Source organism: Kogia breviceps, chromosome 5, assembly GCF_026419965.1.
Source record: "Kogia breviceps isolate mKogBre1 chromosome 5, mKogBre1 haplotype 1, whole genome shotgun sequence".
In the NCBI taxonomy this organism is placed as follows: Eukaryota; Metazoa; Chordata; class Mammalia; order Artiodactyla; family Physeteridae; genus Kogia; species Kogia breviceps.
The window spans coordinates 52314907-52333289 of NC_081314.1; the positions used below are offsets into that span (position 1 = coordinate 52314907).

At 41.6% G+C, this 18383-nt stretch overlaps 2 protein-coding genes across 2 annotated transcripts in view; both read left to right on the top strand.

Annotated features, from left to right (window-relative positions):
• LOC136794202 (uncharacterized) overlaps positions 1-825 on the top strand; it is a 134038-nt gene extending 133213 nt beyond the window's left edge. Inside the window, exon 10 of the mRNA XM_067033496.1 lies at positions 202-825. The gene's annotated coding sequence lies outside the window, so the exon portion shown is untranslated. The remainder of the gene's footprint in view (positions 1-201) is intronic.
• Positions 826-3953: 3128 nt separating this feature from the next.
• The window catches only part of LOC131756812 (EGF-like and EMI domain-containing protein 1), a 512622-nt gene continuing 498192 nt past the window's right edge, over positions 3954-18383 (top strand). Inside the window, 1 exon segment of the mRNA XM_067033965.1 lies at positions 3954-4433. The gene's annotated coding sequence lies outside the window, so the exon portion shown is untranslated.

Genomic DNA, 18383 nt, shown 5'->3' on the forward strand with positions numbered 1-18383 from the left:
AAAGAGAGCTATTGGTTTGTAGGGACAAAATTTAGTGGCAGATGAAACCAAAGTAAGAATGATTATTCACATCTTGGTGTGACAATCCCAGTTGGTTCCTGGGTGAATTTCATTCTATTTTGCCTGACATCAAGATTTCAATGTACATGGCTCATTAGTGCTTGTAGGCATTTCTATAATGGCAATTTATTACACTTTCAGGTGACAGAACCTGTCCTTTGAAGAACTGCTTTCTGACCTCCTCCTCTTTCTACCCACAACACCTGCCAGATGAAGTGGCCTGTTCTCTTTTCCTGTCCCCATACAGACACTGGAAGTTTTTGTGTGCAGGAGAGCAGGGCTGAAAAGCTTTGGCAGGAAGGTTTTTGCAGCAGCCTGCCTGTCGAACTGCATGGATCAACAATTTCTCAATTAGAAGAAGATAGACGAGAAGATAAAGTATGCGGGGACTGTAAAGCTTCAAGCAGCAGCTGAGGAAGATTTTGGAACATCTGGTCAGAATCTATTTCTTTTTAGGTAAGCATTCCTTTTTACAACGAGCATACATAAAGCGTGAAATTGGCTTACCCCAGCTCCTCCTTACAAGGGAGAAGCTAGTTAGATTTACCACTCCTTTGATGCAGGTCTGCAGAGAGTGGGGTAGCATGTGGCATTCCCACCGGAGGTCCCCCCAAATCCTTTGGGCTCTTCTCAGAGACAGACATTTGTCTGCTATATCAAACCCATTTTTAAAAACCTGTTCAGGTTGGCAGTGTAAAATACCATTCACAAAAATAAAGCCCAATTCATGATGTGTCTGTTTTTTTCCTCCATGAAATTTATGTCTGAGCAATGGATGCCATCAACACAAAACTTCTCTCTCTCTTAATTTAAAAAGTTGATTCTTTGTGTATGTGGCTCATTCTCTTGCTTTGTTAAATTTTAAAATTTCTTTCATGTTGGGCAATAAACGCTGAATGAATGGTTTTGTCTGTATCTGGCTTCATTTTGTGTGTTCATAGCATCCCCAAACCACCAAACTGCATTGCTCTTTTACTGTGTAAGACTGTAACTAACAGGTTTCATAATGCACCCTTTTTTAAGAGAATAGCATAACCAGCCAATAAAAACAAATTACCAATTATTTTTAAATTGTATGAACAGACTGCAAAAGGAGAGCTGAGTTCAAATTAGGGCTTCCCAGTTCATGGAAAATTTTAAATTCCTACGCTGGAAGAGTATATTTCATTTAATGGTAATTGCTTACATGGCATTGTGTTATATTATTATCCATGCTAGAATAACTCGAAATCAACCTCACTTTATGAAATATACACTAATCACATTTAGCGTTACATCCGAAGTGCTTTTAAATATTCACCTATAATAAACATGGTTTTAAACTAATGTACATAAAAGGAAATTTTTCTAATTTGGGATTTTCAATTTACTGATTCACTTCCCCTGTACCCAAACTAAGCATGCCCTTTATTAAACAACCATGCAATCAGATAATTTACATACATTCCTGTATTTCCCCATTATTCTTTAGCTCTTAAAATAGTTCAGAGTTTCAGCTGTGGCTTACATAAAATTTAGCCTTGTAATAAAGAAGGTCTATTATTTATGCAAGGCTTTCTGTAATATAAAGAAAAAAAAATGATTAGAAACTTTTTACACTCCAGGAGAGAATGAGATTAGTTGAAGATAGACCCCTACGGAGTTAAAACTAGTCCAGGAGCAAAGAAAGGCTTAGCAAATCATATGAATTTCAGGGTACAGTTAAGCTATACTGTCATCTTTAGGTGTGCTATACATTTTCATTAAAACAATTAAGATCAAACTGTATTGAAATAACCCGGAGTCTTTAGGTTTCATCCAAAGACAAACTAAAAGTTGAATCAATGGAAAGAATTAATATTTTCACCTCTACTTACATCCAGAAGGGAAGAAAAACAGCCTCACCTTATGTAGTTAGTACACAGTTCAGGAATCACCATTACTGTGAATTACCAGTTTCCTTTTCTTCATTTCCGCCCGCCCTCTCCGTGCCCTGCCTGCCCTTGGTCATTTCACTGTTCATTAGCACCTCACTAGAAGAGGGAGTGGAAAAAGAAGAGGATGTGAAATTAAGCATTCAACTTTGTTCCTTGGTAACAAAGGTGACAAAGAGGTTCAGGAAAAGTTAAAACTAAGAGTTAAAAATCGATGTTAAAATTATCAATGTGTTTCAGCGACCCATGCTGGGCATGTCATTATCGGAACTAATTAAGAGTTAGCCAAGTGACAATGCATTTCTACAGCAGATGTCAGCACTTTCCCGAAGTCCGCTCTGTGATTGGAGAAGGTTTGGTTCATGTATAACAAGTATTTAGAAAAAAAAAGAAAGAATGAATCCCTGTTTTATAAAATAAGGGATTCAAATAATGATTTCTATTGTGCAAATTGCTTCAAAATTCTGTTTGTTAAAGATATCTGTCAAACGATAGAGATATCATCTAGTTGTATATTTATGATTTTTCACTTTAACTTCAATTTTAAAAAAGTAAAAAGAATAAATGTCTAGGAGAAATAGAGAAGACTGCAGGGTGGTGTGAACTCCAGCTCCCCAAATCAAGGAGGGCAAAGTCACAGAATGTGAAATAATTCAGGAGTGGAATGGTTCCAACGCACCCTCATATTTTTCTTTCTTTTCATAGAAACCCCAGAAGTTTGCTCCTCAGTCTGCCCTGTAAATGCCCAGTTGCTTCTTTAGTTGCAGAAAAAGCAGAAAGAAAAGAAGGGAGAACAAAGGCTCAGAAGACTGAAACTAAGAGCCAGATGGTTAATTCAGCTATGAAGGGCCAAGGGAAGCCCCAAAGACCATTTGGGGCAGATCCTCTTAGGGCTCCTAGGTGTGAGGAAATCAGGTGGTACCACTTTAAATGTCTGACTATGAGTGAGTCATTGGAGAGCCACTTTTGGTAAGTTTAGGAATCAGAGAAAAAAGTTGTCCCGCTGCAGATTGATCCGTTTCCTGCAGGGCTGAACAGATTATGGCTTCGGAGCCGGGCTGTCCTTGTTGGAGGGCACAATGTACCATAGATTTTTATTTTCACGAATCAGACTCCAGAGGTTTGTGGCCTTCCAGACAGCAGCTGGCGCCGGGCAGAGGCATCTCTTCGGGCCGGAGAGGCTGGCGACCGCGCGGCGCTTGGCTATGCGTCCCAGGCAGGCGGGCCAGCACCGCAGCCTAAGCCTCCCGTTCTGAGCAGACGCTGTTCCCTTCTGGAAGGGCTCTAGGGGCTCGCAACTGACTGCTCCTCAGCAAATTTTGGGGAAGAGGAGCTGGTTTGAAGGAAAGGAGGGAGTAGGTTTGGAAAAGGGTTGGCTCCTCCTTATAACTCCGGTGCCTGAAGGGGGTGAGATAGACGGTGGCCAAATAAATTGAAGGGAGATGATCCCATTTGGAGTAACGAGGATTTCTGGATGAGCCGACGATGTGTCCTGCAACTGTCGATTTGGCAGGAGATTTGACTCAATCAGCTGCTGTTTGGTTCCTACTTCAAACCGACCTCGTCCCCCCCGCCCCACCCCCCGGACTGTGTTCTGACCGACTCCCAAGACTCGGGTTGGAAGCGAGCGGAGCAAGAAAGAATCAAAAGTCAGCCTTTCTTTGGTCTCTGCTTGTGGCAGATGTACAGCTGGCTTGGTTCTGAGCAGGTTGGTTTGTGAGGGGAAGCCAGAGCCGCTTCGTCTCTTTGGCGAGGTTTGGATGTGTGTCTTGGGTGGGTGAGTAGGAAGAGGTAGGGAGCGGGGTTAGGCGGGAGGATTGAGCAGAGCCCCCTAAATCTCTTCTTAGCTGCCCCTCCAGCCCCCAGCGTCCAGCCCCCGCCGCGCCTCCTCCTGGAGGCGCGGGAGAGAGGAGGGGGTGAGGAGGGCGCGGGGGTGGGGGGGCGCCCAGCAGCTAGTCGAGCCGCGGTGGCGGCGGGGCTGTCTCTTTAAGCGCTCCGGAGGGGCCGGGCCCGGAGGGCGGCGAGCGCGTTTCCATGGCACCGAGGCTGAGGAAGCTGCGGGGCTGCCGAGCTCGCAGGTTGCCAGTCGCTCCCGGCGGAGCAGGGGCGCGCATGTCGGCGGCCCCGGGCGCCTCGGGGACTCGCCAAGGCGGTCCGTCCGCTCTCTCCGCGTCGCGGGTGATGCCTAGTGGGGCCAAGCTGCTTTCGCGCCCTCCGCAGGGAGACGCATCTCGTTGGACCCGCGAGACCCACACACCAACTTCTGCCCGCCCAGCGAGCTCAACTTCTTCGCGGGGCTCGGACTTGCGGAGCCAGAGTGGCGTGGGGCGCGCAGCCGGCGTGGCGGCTGGAGCAGCTCTGCCCGGCGGAGATGACCTGGTGACTGTGGCTCTGATGCTTCTGCGCTTGGGTGGCCGCCGGCTGGCCTCCAGGAAGAGCCCTTCAGCTCCGTCCGGGCATGTAAGTGGCGCCCGCGCGCTCCGGGACGCGGGGGGAGAGCCGGCTCCGTATGCCTCCGCCCACCCCAGACCTGTCGCAGTCCTGGCGGCCGCAGTCGTTCCCTCCCGGAAGGGATGGAGGGCAGGAGTGGCAGGCGGGCACCGGGCGGGGTCGGCGAGCAGTCCCAGGTGGAGCGCGGCGGGAACGCTGTCCCCAGAGCGTCCTCGGGTCAGAGACGAAGACCTGGGGTGGGGGGGTGGGGGGCTGGGTGCTTTCCACCTGACGTGCTTTCTCAGCGCCAGACAGAATTTTCCCCCAAATTGTGTGTGTGTGTGTGTTAATTTACTGTTTGGAAGAGTAATTGGCTAATGATAAGTTCCACTTTCTGAAGGGGTTTTGAATGAAATCGTTACTTGACATGTCCTTTCTAGAGACCAAAGAGTTTATATATATATATTCTTTTGTTTTGTTTTGTTTTTTTGAGAAATATCTCCGAGTCCGAAGGAGTGGATTATTCCACAGGTTTGACAAGAGGCGAACCCCGGCTCATTCGCCGGAGTGAGGAGCTGGGGAAGAGAGTATGTCAAGGGCTGAATGCGCAGCCACTTAGATGCTAGCCCGGTTAGGAGAGAACTAAAGAGTAGGAAGATGACTGAAACGCATCCTCTGAGGGTGGGGCATGGTTTCATTTCCAGATTAGAAGTGAAGAAGGCAGGCGATACCCATTCTTGGTCACTGTGTCAACTGTAGCGAGAAGCTCAGAGGAAGTGTGAATCTTTACTAATTGCCCGGTCGCCTTGACCGCCGGAAGAAGTTTGCACTAAATTCTGTAGCATCAGGGGATCATCATCGAACTGTCTGAGAGAGAAGCCAAATTTAACTGATTTTCCTTTCTGCTCCTGAGCGGTTATGAATAGACGCCAGGGTATTTTGAACCTTTAAACGTCTTAGCTACTTCTTTGCTTCATCTTTGATTTTCTGAAATGTGAATGCTTTATAGTAGAAAAATGGTTCAGAGAACACAAAGCCATCCGTACCTTTCTGGGTCTTGACTTTTTCTTGTCAAAAAAATACTATTCTTGGATGCACTTTACATTTCCATATTTCATTCTTCTCATGTGAGATTCGATTTGCTACCTGGTTACTGCAAATGTCACTAACTATAAATCTTGAGACATGGCCACAGTGCGGTGGCATCGCAGAACAACTTGCCTACATAGTTTGTAAATACGTTTTTTGGCAGAAATGCAAGAAATTTCTGGGTAGGTGATTTATTTTACATTGATAAGATGTGTCTTGTTTATCTGAATAGGCGTTTCCTCTCCAGTTTATCTCAGGAAACACATCTTACTTTGGGTAGCTTGTACATGCATAAGCTTCCACTTTGTAGCAACTGCTTTTTTAGCATGCTTGCTGGCTAGCCATGCTCTTACTTTTACAAGTGCTGTTATTGAAGTGGACCCTGGCTGGTTTATTAGGTAGTGACCCATGCACATGAAACAGAAAAATCCCTTTGGGGGAGGGACACTGAAAAACAACAGAAATACCACCTCACTTTTCATATTGCTTAGATATTTTACCTCATGTTTCAGTATTGATACTTTTGTTGAAAAGGCTGGAAGGATGACATTGCATTTTGTTTTAAAGGACACTGCTGCTGCAGCTCATTCATTTATCAGGTGAGATGAGATTGGATATTAAAACCAATAAAAATTCTTGGGTGTTTAATAGAGATGCTCTTTCTGGGAGTTATTGAGATCACTCTGATGACTCTTAGTACTTTCTGAAAGGATGGGAAACCCTGGTATTAGAGTTAATGGTTTCTTCAGCAGGAACCATGTTGGGATTTAGTGCTTGGTTTCTGCAGATGCCTTTGCAATCGTTGTAGGCATGTGCAATACAACCATGTAGAGCACTTGGCTTCCACACACCTGTCCATCTGTTAAATTAAAGAGAATTCTTCCTGAGATTTTTATTGACCTCTGAGGTCCATTATCAGTGAGAGCAGGCTTCTAGACCACTAATGAGAACACATCATCCTACTGACTGGTACTTATAGGTCATTAACACAGGTAAAATTTTTGTGTAGCTGATTTTGTCCTTGAGCAGATTTTGGAGCTGGGGTGACAACTGAAAAGAGGAAATGACTGTGCAGCTAAATAACAGTCAGCCTAAACATAATACATTGTATTTACGGTACATTACTCCACAGGTAAGCTCATTTTCAAAGGAAATTTTACTAATGAAGCAAAAGATGTAATGTATGACATATAGGTCCTCCAACTCTAATGATAATTGATCTGATAACCTTGTCTTATCACTTTTAGGAAACCTTGTATAACTAAGGTTAGGCAGATTCATAAAGTCAGTATTTCACAAAGAGTGCCTACGTACCTACTATGTAATTCCATGTGGGAAATCACAGGTAATAAATACTTCATCTTTTTGAATTCTTAGTTAGATGCCAGGCAAATTTCTAACTACTTTACATGTATTATTTCATATTATCCTGGAAATAGCCCTACAAGGTAGGCATCATTATCATCTCCGTTTATGGTGAAGAAAGAGACACAGTGAGGTTATGTTCACACTCCAAGAATTCATGAGATTTGGATCCAGGTAGTTCGAATTCCAGTGCTGGAGTTCTTAACAAATGTCATCCCTTTCAGAACACCTAGGCTCAGCCAGTGTTTCTAAGAAGTTCTTTTTATTTTTTTTTTTTTTTTTTTTTTTTTTTTTTTGCGGTACGCGGGCCTCTCACTGTTGTGGCCTCTCCCGTTGCGGAGCACAGGCTCCGGACGCACAGGCTCAGCGGCCATGGCTCACGGGCTTAGTTGCTCCGCAGCATGTGGGATCTTCCCGGACCAGGGCACGAACCCGTGTCTCCTGCATCGGCAGGCGGATTCTCAACCACTGCGCCACCAGGGAAGCCCAAGAAGTTCTTTTTAATTACTGCGGGGGATTCTCAGTGGGAGGGTGGCTGGTACCTTCTACCTAGTGCGTACTGAGGAACCTGTGGGGCTTTTTTGACTGTTGTGAAAGCTATAGGGTTCTGTTGGCGTTTGGTGCTGGGTATGGAGGCGGGTTGGGGTGCTGATTGTTCTGCAGTGGGTAAGATCGTTCCACACAAGAAATACCTGCTTTCTCTCCTGACTGAGACTCTTCATAAGAAATTTCCTGCTCTCTCATGGCTGTAGACACTTAAAACACTTAAAGCAATGGGCTCAGCTTAAACTGGGAATTGTGGAATAGGGAAAGCTATCCATGGCAAGTATATTATGAATTGGAGAGTTGTAACTGGTGATGGCATTTTAAAAATAATTAATTAAGTTTTGGCTGCGTTGGGTCTTTGTTGCTGCATGCGGGCTTTCTCTAGTTGCAGCCATCGGGGGCTACTCTTTGTTGCAGTGCGCGGGCTTCTCATTGCGGTGGCTTCTCGTTGCAGAGCACTGGCTCTAGGCACGTGGGCTTCAGTAGTTGTGGCACGTGGGCTCAGTAGTTGCGGCGCATGGGCTTAGTTGCTCCGAGGCATGTGGGATTTTCCAGGACCAGGGCTCGAACCTGTGTCCCCTGCATTGGCAGGTGGATTCTTAACCACTGCGCCACCAGGGAAGTCCTGGTGATGGCATTTTGATAAAGGGGTATTGAAGAGTTTACTTATGTTAATGGTACTCTGCAAATGTTTTCTCAAGGATTAAATAGATGGAAATAAACTCTACTCCACATCTTTGAGACATCAAAGGAAAATGACTGGCTGTAATACACTCTATTAAAATTTATCCTTTGTATTGCTCTCTTGTAAACACTTGCATAATTATTGTATACAGCATGATGGAAGTAGTAAACACGAGAGTGTTGCAGATAGATATCACACAGGCAGAAGTCTATAAAGGCAGATCCAGTAGCTGAAGCTCCTGGGACTTGAGATACTTGGCACTCTCTGACACTTGGGGGGAATTTTAAAAAGGCATGGTCACTTTGTGACTCAACAGTCTCCTAAACTGTTTAAGACAGTGCACATCCATTCCCTAATGTAGGTATCCAATACAGGTTGACATGCAAATCCAAAATGTGCCTGATATGGTACAATTTATCCACTCGACCCTCATATCCAACACATTCCTGTAGAACTGTTTAACCTCAGCCTTCTGTAGCTGATATAGAAACTTGTGGTCAGAGTGGCAGAGATTTAGATTTTCAAATAATGAATAAATTTAGAAGTAGAGAAAGGTAAAAAGGTATAATAATTCAGAATCACACCATGTTGGAATTTGTTTTATTTTGTTTTGGTTTTGTTTTTTTACTTCTGAGAAAGCCTGAAATTGAGCCAATTAGAGACGTCTGGGGCTAATAACAGTCCACTTTTAAATTTACAAATAATTTAAGAATGGTCTGTGGTCTGTCATTTACTCAGTGTAAATTAGTTCAAAAATATTTTCCTTTCTCATGAAGTCAGCCACACTGAGTATAAAGTGAAGCAGAGAAGGCTGGGTGTTCTCTCCATGGGCAAGGAATTATTTCCAGTAGTTTGTATTTATTGATATCTTTAATCCTAACAATCCTCTGAGGTAGATAATACTATCATCTCTATTTTTCAGATGAGGACACTGAGGCAGAGAGAGGTTAAGTAACTTGTCTGAAGTTTCATAGGTGAGACGTGGCAGGATGGGCTTTGGACCCATTCTAACCCCAGAGACTTGTTCCTAATCACTGTTACCTGTGATGGTCCCTTGGCCCTTGACCTCTCCTTTCTAGGCTTCCTAGGGTATCAAATTACCAGCCTCCCAGACCCTCCTCCTTATATTTAGCAGTAGTTTACTCTCTTTCTCCTACTGCTTCAAGTGGACCTAAGCCTCACCTCGGCCATGTAGTTTTAGCAGTCAACTTCAACCCATACTTTGTTGATGAGATTGACGTTATATTATTTAATATATAATATTTTGTCAGGCTCCCTGTCCTCAGCTTCAGTTTTGTTTTCTGTATCTTTACTTCTTTCTTAGGTGTCTCATGGGAATAACTTTGTACTTTTTTCAAGGTAATCCCTTCCCTATATGTTCCACTTCCCACCTTTAAAAATTTTCTCTATCAGTCATCTCTTTTCTTTCTTTTATTGCCAACTCTTTCCTTTCTACTATTTTTCCTCTTCTCCCCAATGTGTCCAAGTCTCCTTATCTACATCTCTTTGTGTTCCATGTTTATATGTTTGTGTCTGTATGTGGATCTGTCTTGACCTTGCTTCTCTCCTTCACCTTCAATTTCTCAAGAACAGCTCTTTGATGCTTATCAGTGATCTTATCATTGATCATTTAAACTACTGCAGTCTGGCCTCCTCTGCTGAAATTCCTTCTCAGAGGCTGCCTTTTTTTCTAGAACTCACCCTACTCTCGTTTTTCCCGTAGTATGTGATATTACTGCCTATTCCTTTTTCCCACTTCTCTACTGCTGCACTTGTTCCTTTCCTTTGTACACTCCGTATCACCTGTAGTTCTCCTGCACTGGCTCCTGCTTTCTCTCACCTTCTATCCTCATTCCTCTTCCCGTTCTATATACTTTACCTGCTTTATCTCTTCCTTTCCACTGGCTTCTATCCTATGTTCTATTCTGGTGAAACCCAGATCTGTACATCTAGCCCCATTCTCTTCAGAGCTACAGACTTGCATTTTCAACGATAGATTTATCATCACCATGGGGTCCAGACTCAAAACGTCCTTGGATAATCTCTAGTTACCAATGTTCTGTCCCTCTGAGGTACTTCCCTCATCTTCCCCTCCCTTCGTATTTGAAACCCTTTATCTGTCACTTTTCTCCCACTTTACTTTGTAGTTATATTATGAGCTTTAGGTGAGATGATTATGAAAAGGCCTTTGTATATGACAATTGGATAACTAGAAATTAATTTTTATATTCCTACCAGGCACCAAAATTCTAGAAACACCAGCAAGGAAATATCTCTTGAATTAGTTCTCTTCCACATTGCCAGCACTAAAGCCCAGCCAAGCTATTTTTACTCCTAGACTGCTATAGTCATCTCTTGGTTAGTCTTCTGTTTCATATTCTCTGGATCCTCTTTATTTTTATTATATATATGGTTTAACTTTCATCAAAGTTGGTTTCTAAAGCAAAGACTTACTAGCATCGTTTCCTTTCTTAAAAACTTTGATTGTCCATGGAGTAAAGTTCGAGCATGAGAATATTATTCTTAAATAGCATTTATTATAAGCCAGAAACAATTTAAGTACTTTCCATATTTTAGCTCATTTAATCCTCACAACAACCCTATCAGAAGGTAATATTGGTATCCACATTTTATAATGAGGAAATTGAGATCTAGAGAAGTTAAGGTTTTCTGGAGAAATTGCATATAAAGGTATAAAGCTCCGGAGAGTTTATATTGTTCATAATGTTAAAAGCTAGGCTATGAACCCAGACAGTTTGACTGTAGAATCTTGCTCTTAACTATTATACTCTATTTAAGATTTTGCCTTTCTGGTAGTATTCAATTTCATAAACATTTATCAAATAGTTAAAAAAATTTCCTTTAGTTCCCTTCTCCTTGTCAGGAACTCTGAAGTGTGTTAAGATTTTACTCTACCTTCAAGGTAACAAGTTAGTCAGCCACAGTACATAGCTGCTGACAGAAGATATGAGGCTCCTGATCAGAGGAAAGGACTTTATTAATCAAGCCATAGCAGGTAGTGTGAGCTTCATGTTTGCATCGGCTTCCATCCCCCCCACCCCCAATTCCATGGGGCAATGAGGAGTGGCCCAAATGGATACTGTGTACATAGTGGATTTATGTCACAGCTGAGGAACCTGGGCCTTAAAAAATCTCCAATCTTATAAGGGGGCTGTTCCTTGCCCAACTTTTGCCCTTAGAGGGAGACATCATCTTTATTATCCTGCTCAGGAAACAACTCTGTCCTCAGCCCTGGCAGGATACACTCTCTAAATCTTCCAAAGCTGTTTGCTATATACAAACATCCTTCTAGAACAAAAGCCATCAAAGCGTCTTCACAAGGTATGAAGAAATGTAAGAGACCTTGAAGAATTGTCTCCCAACACCCCTAACGTTTTCCTTCTCAATTTCAGCAGCATGGGCTTTGCTAAAGCTTAAATCTAGTTTTGTTCTCTTTTGCTAAATCCAGCACTTGTTTTTCCAATTCTTTTTCAATAGGTGGGAACCTCTGGAACTAGATGAACACAGAGGCTTAATGAGCTGACTCCAGGGGCTATGTTCAAATCCCAAGTATCTGTCTTTCCTCCACTGAAGCTGAAATCAAATCACTAACCTAGTTGCTTAATGTGTAGCTGATTTTTTTTCTTGTTACTTCCATTTAACAAATAGTTGGTCAATGTCAACTACTTTGCTGGGCTTTGGGGATACAGCAAGGATAAGGTGACCCTCTGTCCTTGAACAACTTATAGACCTGGGGGGAGATCAATGAACAGACTAGAGCCTGTCAAAAGAAAAAAAAGTTGCAGAGATGGAACATATAACCTAGTTGGAGGGAAGAAAGAATCCAGGGCCTCAGTGTAAGTTTTCAAGAGTGTATTTTTCTTAAGCTGATTCATTGAGTAAAGGTTAGCTAGATGATAAAGGTGGTGCTGGTGGGTTCTAGTTGGTGAGAAGAGCATGTGCAGCAAGAAGGAGGTCTCCTCTCCTTTAGGAAAAACCATAAGTCATTTTCTTAATGGTATGTCTGGAGGGAAGAATATAAAAGGACCCACAGTAGAAAATGGGTTTAGGGCAGATGAGAGGGGATAGAACTCAGGAAAGATCTTACATATCAAATTGAGAGCTTTGGATTTAGCAGTGGACCAGGGAGGAACCAGGAAGTGACTGACTGAAAGCAGGGGAGGGACCTAGTCAGATTTGTGTTTCTTGAATGAAGAATGGCCTGGAGAGGGAAGAGGCCAGAGGTAGGGAGCCCAATTAGCAGGTTCCTTCAGTAGTAGAGCGAGAAGTGGTGTGAGTCTTATTAACAAAAGAAATAGTGGTGGTGATTAAAAGAAGGGACAGATTCCAAAGAAGAGTTGGTGAATGTGTGGAAGAAAGGGAGTGAGAGAGAAAGAAGACTTGAGGTGACCTCTGGGTAACAGAGAAAATCACAAACACAGGAAAGGCGAGAAGAAGGTGAGTTCAGCAGTGACGCTGTGGGCACTTCTGTGTCTGTGGGATCTCAGATGGAGACATTCTGGGGAAGCTCCACAGAAGGGCCTGAGGCTAGGAGAATGGTCTGGGATAGAGCTATATTGGGGTGTTGAAGTGGCAGGAGACAAATATGTATAAAACGTGAGGAGAAAAGATTATTGAAGAAGGAACCTGGGGAATTGTAATATATGACAGGAGGACAGATGAAAAAGGACCCAAGGAGGAGATTAAGAAACTGCCTCAGAAAAAGGAAAGAGGGAGTGTAAATGCCATGGAAGGCCTCAGGAACGTTAAATAAAAGAGGAACATGGAAAGTGAGGCTGTCGCTACTGAAAAGTAATTGACTTAGAGTTACCCAAACACACTCAATGGAAGAACCTTGTTTTAGTTGAGAACTTACCTGTGGCAGCCATCACTTGCTTTTGTGGTGACCAGAAGTGGAGACTCCTGGAGAGTGGTTGCACGTGTCTGAGTTCGTGCTGGACTAGTGTCTGCCATCATTCTTGGCCTCACTATTCCCATTGCCAGACATGACAGGGCAAAGGACTTCCTGCTGTCCTATTCCAGCAGCATTAATTACAGATGGGGCACACTTTAAGATCAACCCACAATCGCCAAGGCATTTTCCTTGGTTCTGTGGAGATTGTCAAGATGGGCAAGATAAACTCCCCATCCCCAAGGAACTTCTAACACTGTGTTCTTTGTTATGGGATCATTAAGTAGACCAAAGTATGAGTGTAATTAAAAAGGAAGGAGAGCTGCATTGAACATGGACTTGAGGACACTGGGAGGGGAAAGGGTAAGCTGTGACGAAGTGACAGAGTGGCATGGATATATATACACTACCAAACGTAGGGTGGATAGCTAGTGGGAAGCAGCCACATAGCACAGGGAGATCAGCTAGGTGGTTTGTGACTGACCACTTAGAGGGGTGGGATAGGGAGGGTGGGAGGGAGGGAGACACAAGAGGGAAGAGATATGGGAACATATGTATATGTATAACTGATTCACTCTGTTGTAAAGCAGAAACTAACACACCATTGTAAAGCAATTATGTTAAAAAAAAAGATGTTAAAAAAAAAAAAGGAAGGAGAAACCGAACTCATGAGAGGAAATCATGGAAAGCTTCATGGAAGCGGTGGCATTTGAAGGCGAGGTAGGAATCAAAGCAGAAGAGCATCCATTACAGGAAGAGAGCAGAGCACAGCAAGGCCTCGGAGGCTGTTGGAAGGGTGGAGTATCTTCCAGGGGGTGACAGATACTGTGGTTAAATGGTGTTGCCATCATTGCTCCCATGCCCTTGGAACTCTCCCCTCACCAGGGTATCCCCCAGAGGCCCCCAGTGTTCTTCACACTTTCCTTTACTCTCAATGAACTTCCCAGCACAAAAGTCATCTATTTCACAGATAACTTCCAGGTCCCTCAGATATGATTAGCTGACTGTCTGTCCCAGCAATCTGAGCTGTCATTCGTATTTGTCATAGGTATGTGAAGATCTCTAGTTTTCTTAAAGAAATCTATTTGATAACCATGTGATAATGATGAGGACATGTTCAGAATAAGTAAAGACTTTTCCAGCCAACTGTTTGTAAAGTCAGCTCCTGGTATATAAATTATGTGGCTTGTCAACTCATGATCTGGGAAGTGTTTTCTGTCACTCTTCAGTGGACAGTTTTCAGTGGTGTTAAGTGTTCCTCCTCACTGATATGGTTAATTAAGAATTGACAGTAATTCTGAGCTTTAGTGGCTTTTACTCTTGAGGGAAGAGGCAATCCCAGGAGACTTGAGGTTTGGTTTCTCTGAATTATTAAGAGCACTGTTTTCATGGTTTAATGTAGTGGATTCTGATCAAGATCAGGGGAAAGGCAACCTAATTTTGAATTTATTTTTCCTCTGGAGCTTAAAGCACTAATCTTATTTGCAGTACTTCCAGATTTTCATTATACTGTAAAGAGTTTGATTTATAGACAAAGGTATGTGACAATAGAATAATAGTCAAGTTGTACTGCTTTTTTATTTATTGTGGAGTTTAAACAAATTTTGGCTATATTAGCTTACAAAGTCCCAAAGATAAGAAAACTGTTCTCAGCATGAATAAACTGGGAATGTATCTTGACATCAAAAATTTATTTTCTAATGCCTTTCACGGTTTATTCATGCTGAGAACCACTTCTTATCTTTTGAACTTTTGAACTCTCTCTGTATCAGGATGAGCAAAAATGAACACGGGTTTCCTTTCAATGGACTGAAATACCACATGTAAAATAAAACAAGTAGAAACTCAAGACACAGCAATACACACTGGCCTATTATGTGATAACAGAATAGTATTAGTACTGGGCTTTAGGCATGTTATATGCAATATGAAATGAATTTTGAAATAGGAAACACAATAGGCAGCAGCTGTTCAAAGGTATGCCTTAAATGTCTTGTAAAGCACATCTTGCTTGAATTCAACTGACAGTAACAAGTTGGGACCAGGAAATGACTCAGTCAGCATTCTCCTTTCATAAATCTATTTATAGTAGAAACACCATTAACCTTTTAATTGTTTCACAGCTAAACTTGCTGTCAGTGCCACCTTTAAAAGGGCTCAGGTTCATTAAAATTTAAGGGACCAGTAAGTTCATAGTCTACTCTAATGACCTAGCAATGGTTGTGAAGACTCTAAATATATTTTTGGCTCACTGAACAACTGAAGGATTCTTTGTAGTGGCCAGGTGTGCACTCAGTAAGTTGTTGCATTGTCCCATTTGAATCCCACCAGAAAAGTCTCCCCCCTTCTTCCTCATCTGAATCCTAGGGTCTCCTAAAGTCCTGTTGAGCGTCTTCTGTCAGTTTTTATTTAGTTGGCCATGTTAATTCTGCAGCTAGATTTTAATTTCATTGAGGGCAAAGTGTGAGCCCAGTATTTGTTTATTGAATTTAAACTGGTCACTGATAATCTGTTTGTGCAGCCCCTCTATTGCCCCCTCGTAGATAAAAAGGTACTCCAAACTTATTTATAAGCATTGGGAGTTCTTGTTCTGGCTGTGCTACTTATTAGCTGGGTGAGACGGTAACATCTCTGGTCTCTAGTTTCTCATTTATCTGTTAAAACAGATGTTCCAAGAGATATTGGGTTGGCCAAGAAGTTCATTTGTGCTTTTCCACACCATTTTACGGAAAAACACGAACGAACTTTTTGGTCAAGCCACTACATGTTAAGCAGCCTTAAAATATGTCCCTAATGTGATTTGTTATGTATGATTATTTAACATTGGTCCCTTAAATGTAGGGAAATGTCTGCCCAAGACATTATTTTTTGTTTGGCCTTATTCTATGTTAAGCCTTCCCTGATAAGATGTAGTTAAAGTATCCTTTTTCTCTAAAGAATGTTTCTGGTTGATAATAATGAAACACTCTCATTTGCTTATAGAGATAAAATATTTGATTTTCTAAGAGAAAACTGAGATAGAGAGATATAAAATCTAACATCAAGGGGATCCAGAAGCCTTACACCATCAAAGTGCATTAAACACCAGGAAGATCCACGATCTTCTCACTGTAAATTGTTACGTGGGGTGCTAAGGATCTATTCTTAATCCTGGGATTTGGCAGTAATATTAGGATGCAGATTATACAAAAATAGTAATAAGAGGGAGCATGTATTCATTTATCCTTTTTACCATGTGATTTTTGTGTTTATAAACGTGAAGAGTGAGGTGAACTAGGTTTGTGTGATTGTCAGTTTCTGGAAGTGACTCCTATGGGCTTTGCCCACACTGTGTGTTCAGTTTCCAAGTACTCTTTCTCGCCTTCAAAAAATGGCTTCATGAGAAGTCTGCAGCCTGGAAAAGGGCCCTCACCAGACCATGCTGCCACCCTGACCTTGGACTTCCAGCCTCCAGAACTGTAGGAAATAAATTTCGGTTGTTTATTTAAAAAAAAAAAAAAAAAAAAAAATGGCTTCAGACTCATTGCCAGAAGATTTTGGTTAGTGGTGGTAAATAATGACCAGAGTAGATTTTAAGAAATCTTATGCCAAGGTGGTACTTTTACAGGCCAAATCTGCACTGGAGGCTCTTGAAATTCTTTTGCTTTAGGAGGTACGTGCATCTGTTTCACCATTTCTTTTTTGTCTTGTAGTTTTCCTAAAAGTTATTTCTATTTCCAGTAGATTTTGTCTGTATGATATCAGCACACAAACTGCCCTTTTTATGTCTTAAATTACTTACCCATCTTACATTTACACACTAGACTGGTTTACCTGACAGTGTATTTTCAAATAAAAAATAGTTTCATTATCCCTTATCCATAATTTTGAAATCCAAAAAGCTCTAAATACTGGCAGGTACTTTTTTGGTTGTTGCTGTTATTTGTCACAAACTAATTTGGTGGCAAAACCTACACTGAGATGATGTGAGTCTAATTATAGACTTAATTTTATTCAATATGAGAATCCTCAAGTTTCTTTAAATAAATATTAATGGGTTTGGTTAGGGTGTGACTCTAGACACTTCTGGGCACATATGTACCATACTGCCTTTCTAAAATCTGAAAAATTCTGAATTCCAAAGCAATTTGGCCTCAAGAAATTCAGATACTTCTAACCTATATTTGTAAATATGATATTTGAAGAACATACTGATTTTCACAGGATAATTTAAATTTTTAGAAGTTTTTTTATTCATACCATTCTTTTATAAAATGAGGAATTGCTTTTAAGCAAAGAAGTACCCACCTATTTTTGTTTGTTTAAATTCTGGATGTTGGGTGGTGTAAAGAAGGAAGGTTCAGCTTCTTCTATTCCCCAGAGTAAAAAAGAACATTATCATAACATTAATGGATGTTTTTTTATCTGAAATCCCAACATTTTATAACATACCTTGTCAAAAGTAAAAAAAAAAAAAAAAAAAAAGTTAGAGGATTTTATCATTGAAAAATGTTCCCAGGGACTTCCCTGGTGGTCCAGTGCTTAAGACTCCATGCTCCCAATGTGGAGGGCATGGGTTCAATCCCTGGTCAGGGAAATAGTATCCTGCATGCTGCATGGTGTGGCCAAAAATTTTAAAAAAAGAGAGAAAGAAAAATTTTCCCATTTTAATAATCAGAAAATAGAGATTAGATAGTCCTTTAAGGGTAATGCATGAAAATGAGTTTTATTGTTATTCTCTTAAGCCCATTGCTTCTGTATGAAAGAAGCAGAATCAATGGAATCCATTGAGCAGGATCTCCATGCCAGGCAACATGACAAGGGTTTTCTATATTGTTTCATTTTATTTCATCTGAACAAGAAACTCTGTGCAGTTGTACCATGCCTCTAATGTTGAAAAATCATTATTTAGGGATAGCGATAAGGCAAAACAAAACCCATTTCTACAATTTAGATATTTTATTCATTCCAATTTTATTCTCTGTGAAGTAAGGATAAAACTTCTTTGGTCCTACTCTTGGTTACTTTTTATGATGTCTAATTCTAGAGGGTGAATTGGTCTTTTGAAAGGTAAGGCGGTCTGGTTAGGATCAGTCTGCTGGACCCCCTAGTACCAGATTAATATTAATAGGAGTGGACTTTGAAGTCTTTTGCTCTCCTCTGCCTCACAAACTTTCCTATTTCACTTTGTTCGTAAATTTTATTTTGTTCTGTGAGTCCTTATTTTGACTCCAACAAGCCGTTATATTTTTGAGATTGCATTTGTGATAGATCGATAGCTGTTCAGACTCTGGTAAGCTATTAGTTCCCAAGGAGAGTCAACCAAAATTCCTAACTCACTTTGCTGTTGTCCTTGCATTTCAAATTAAATATGCTTGTGATATTCTCTTTTGTATGTAGAATC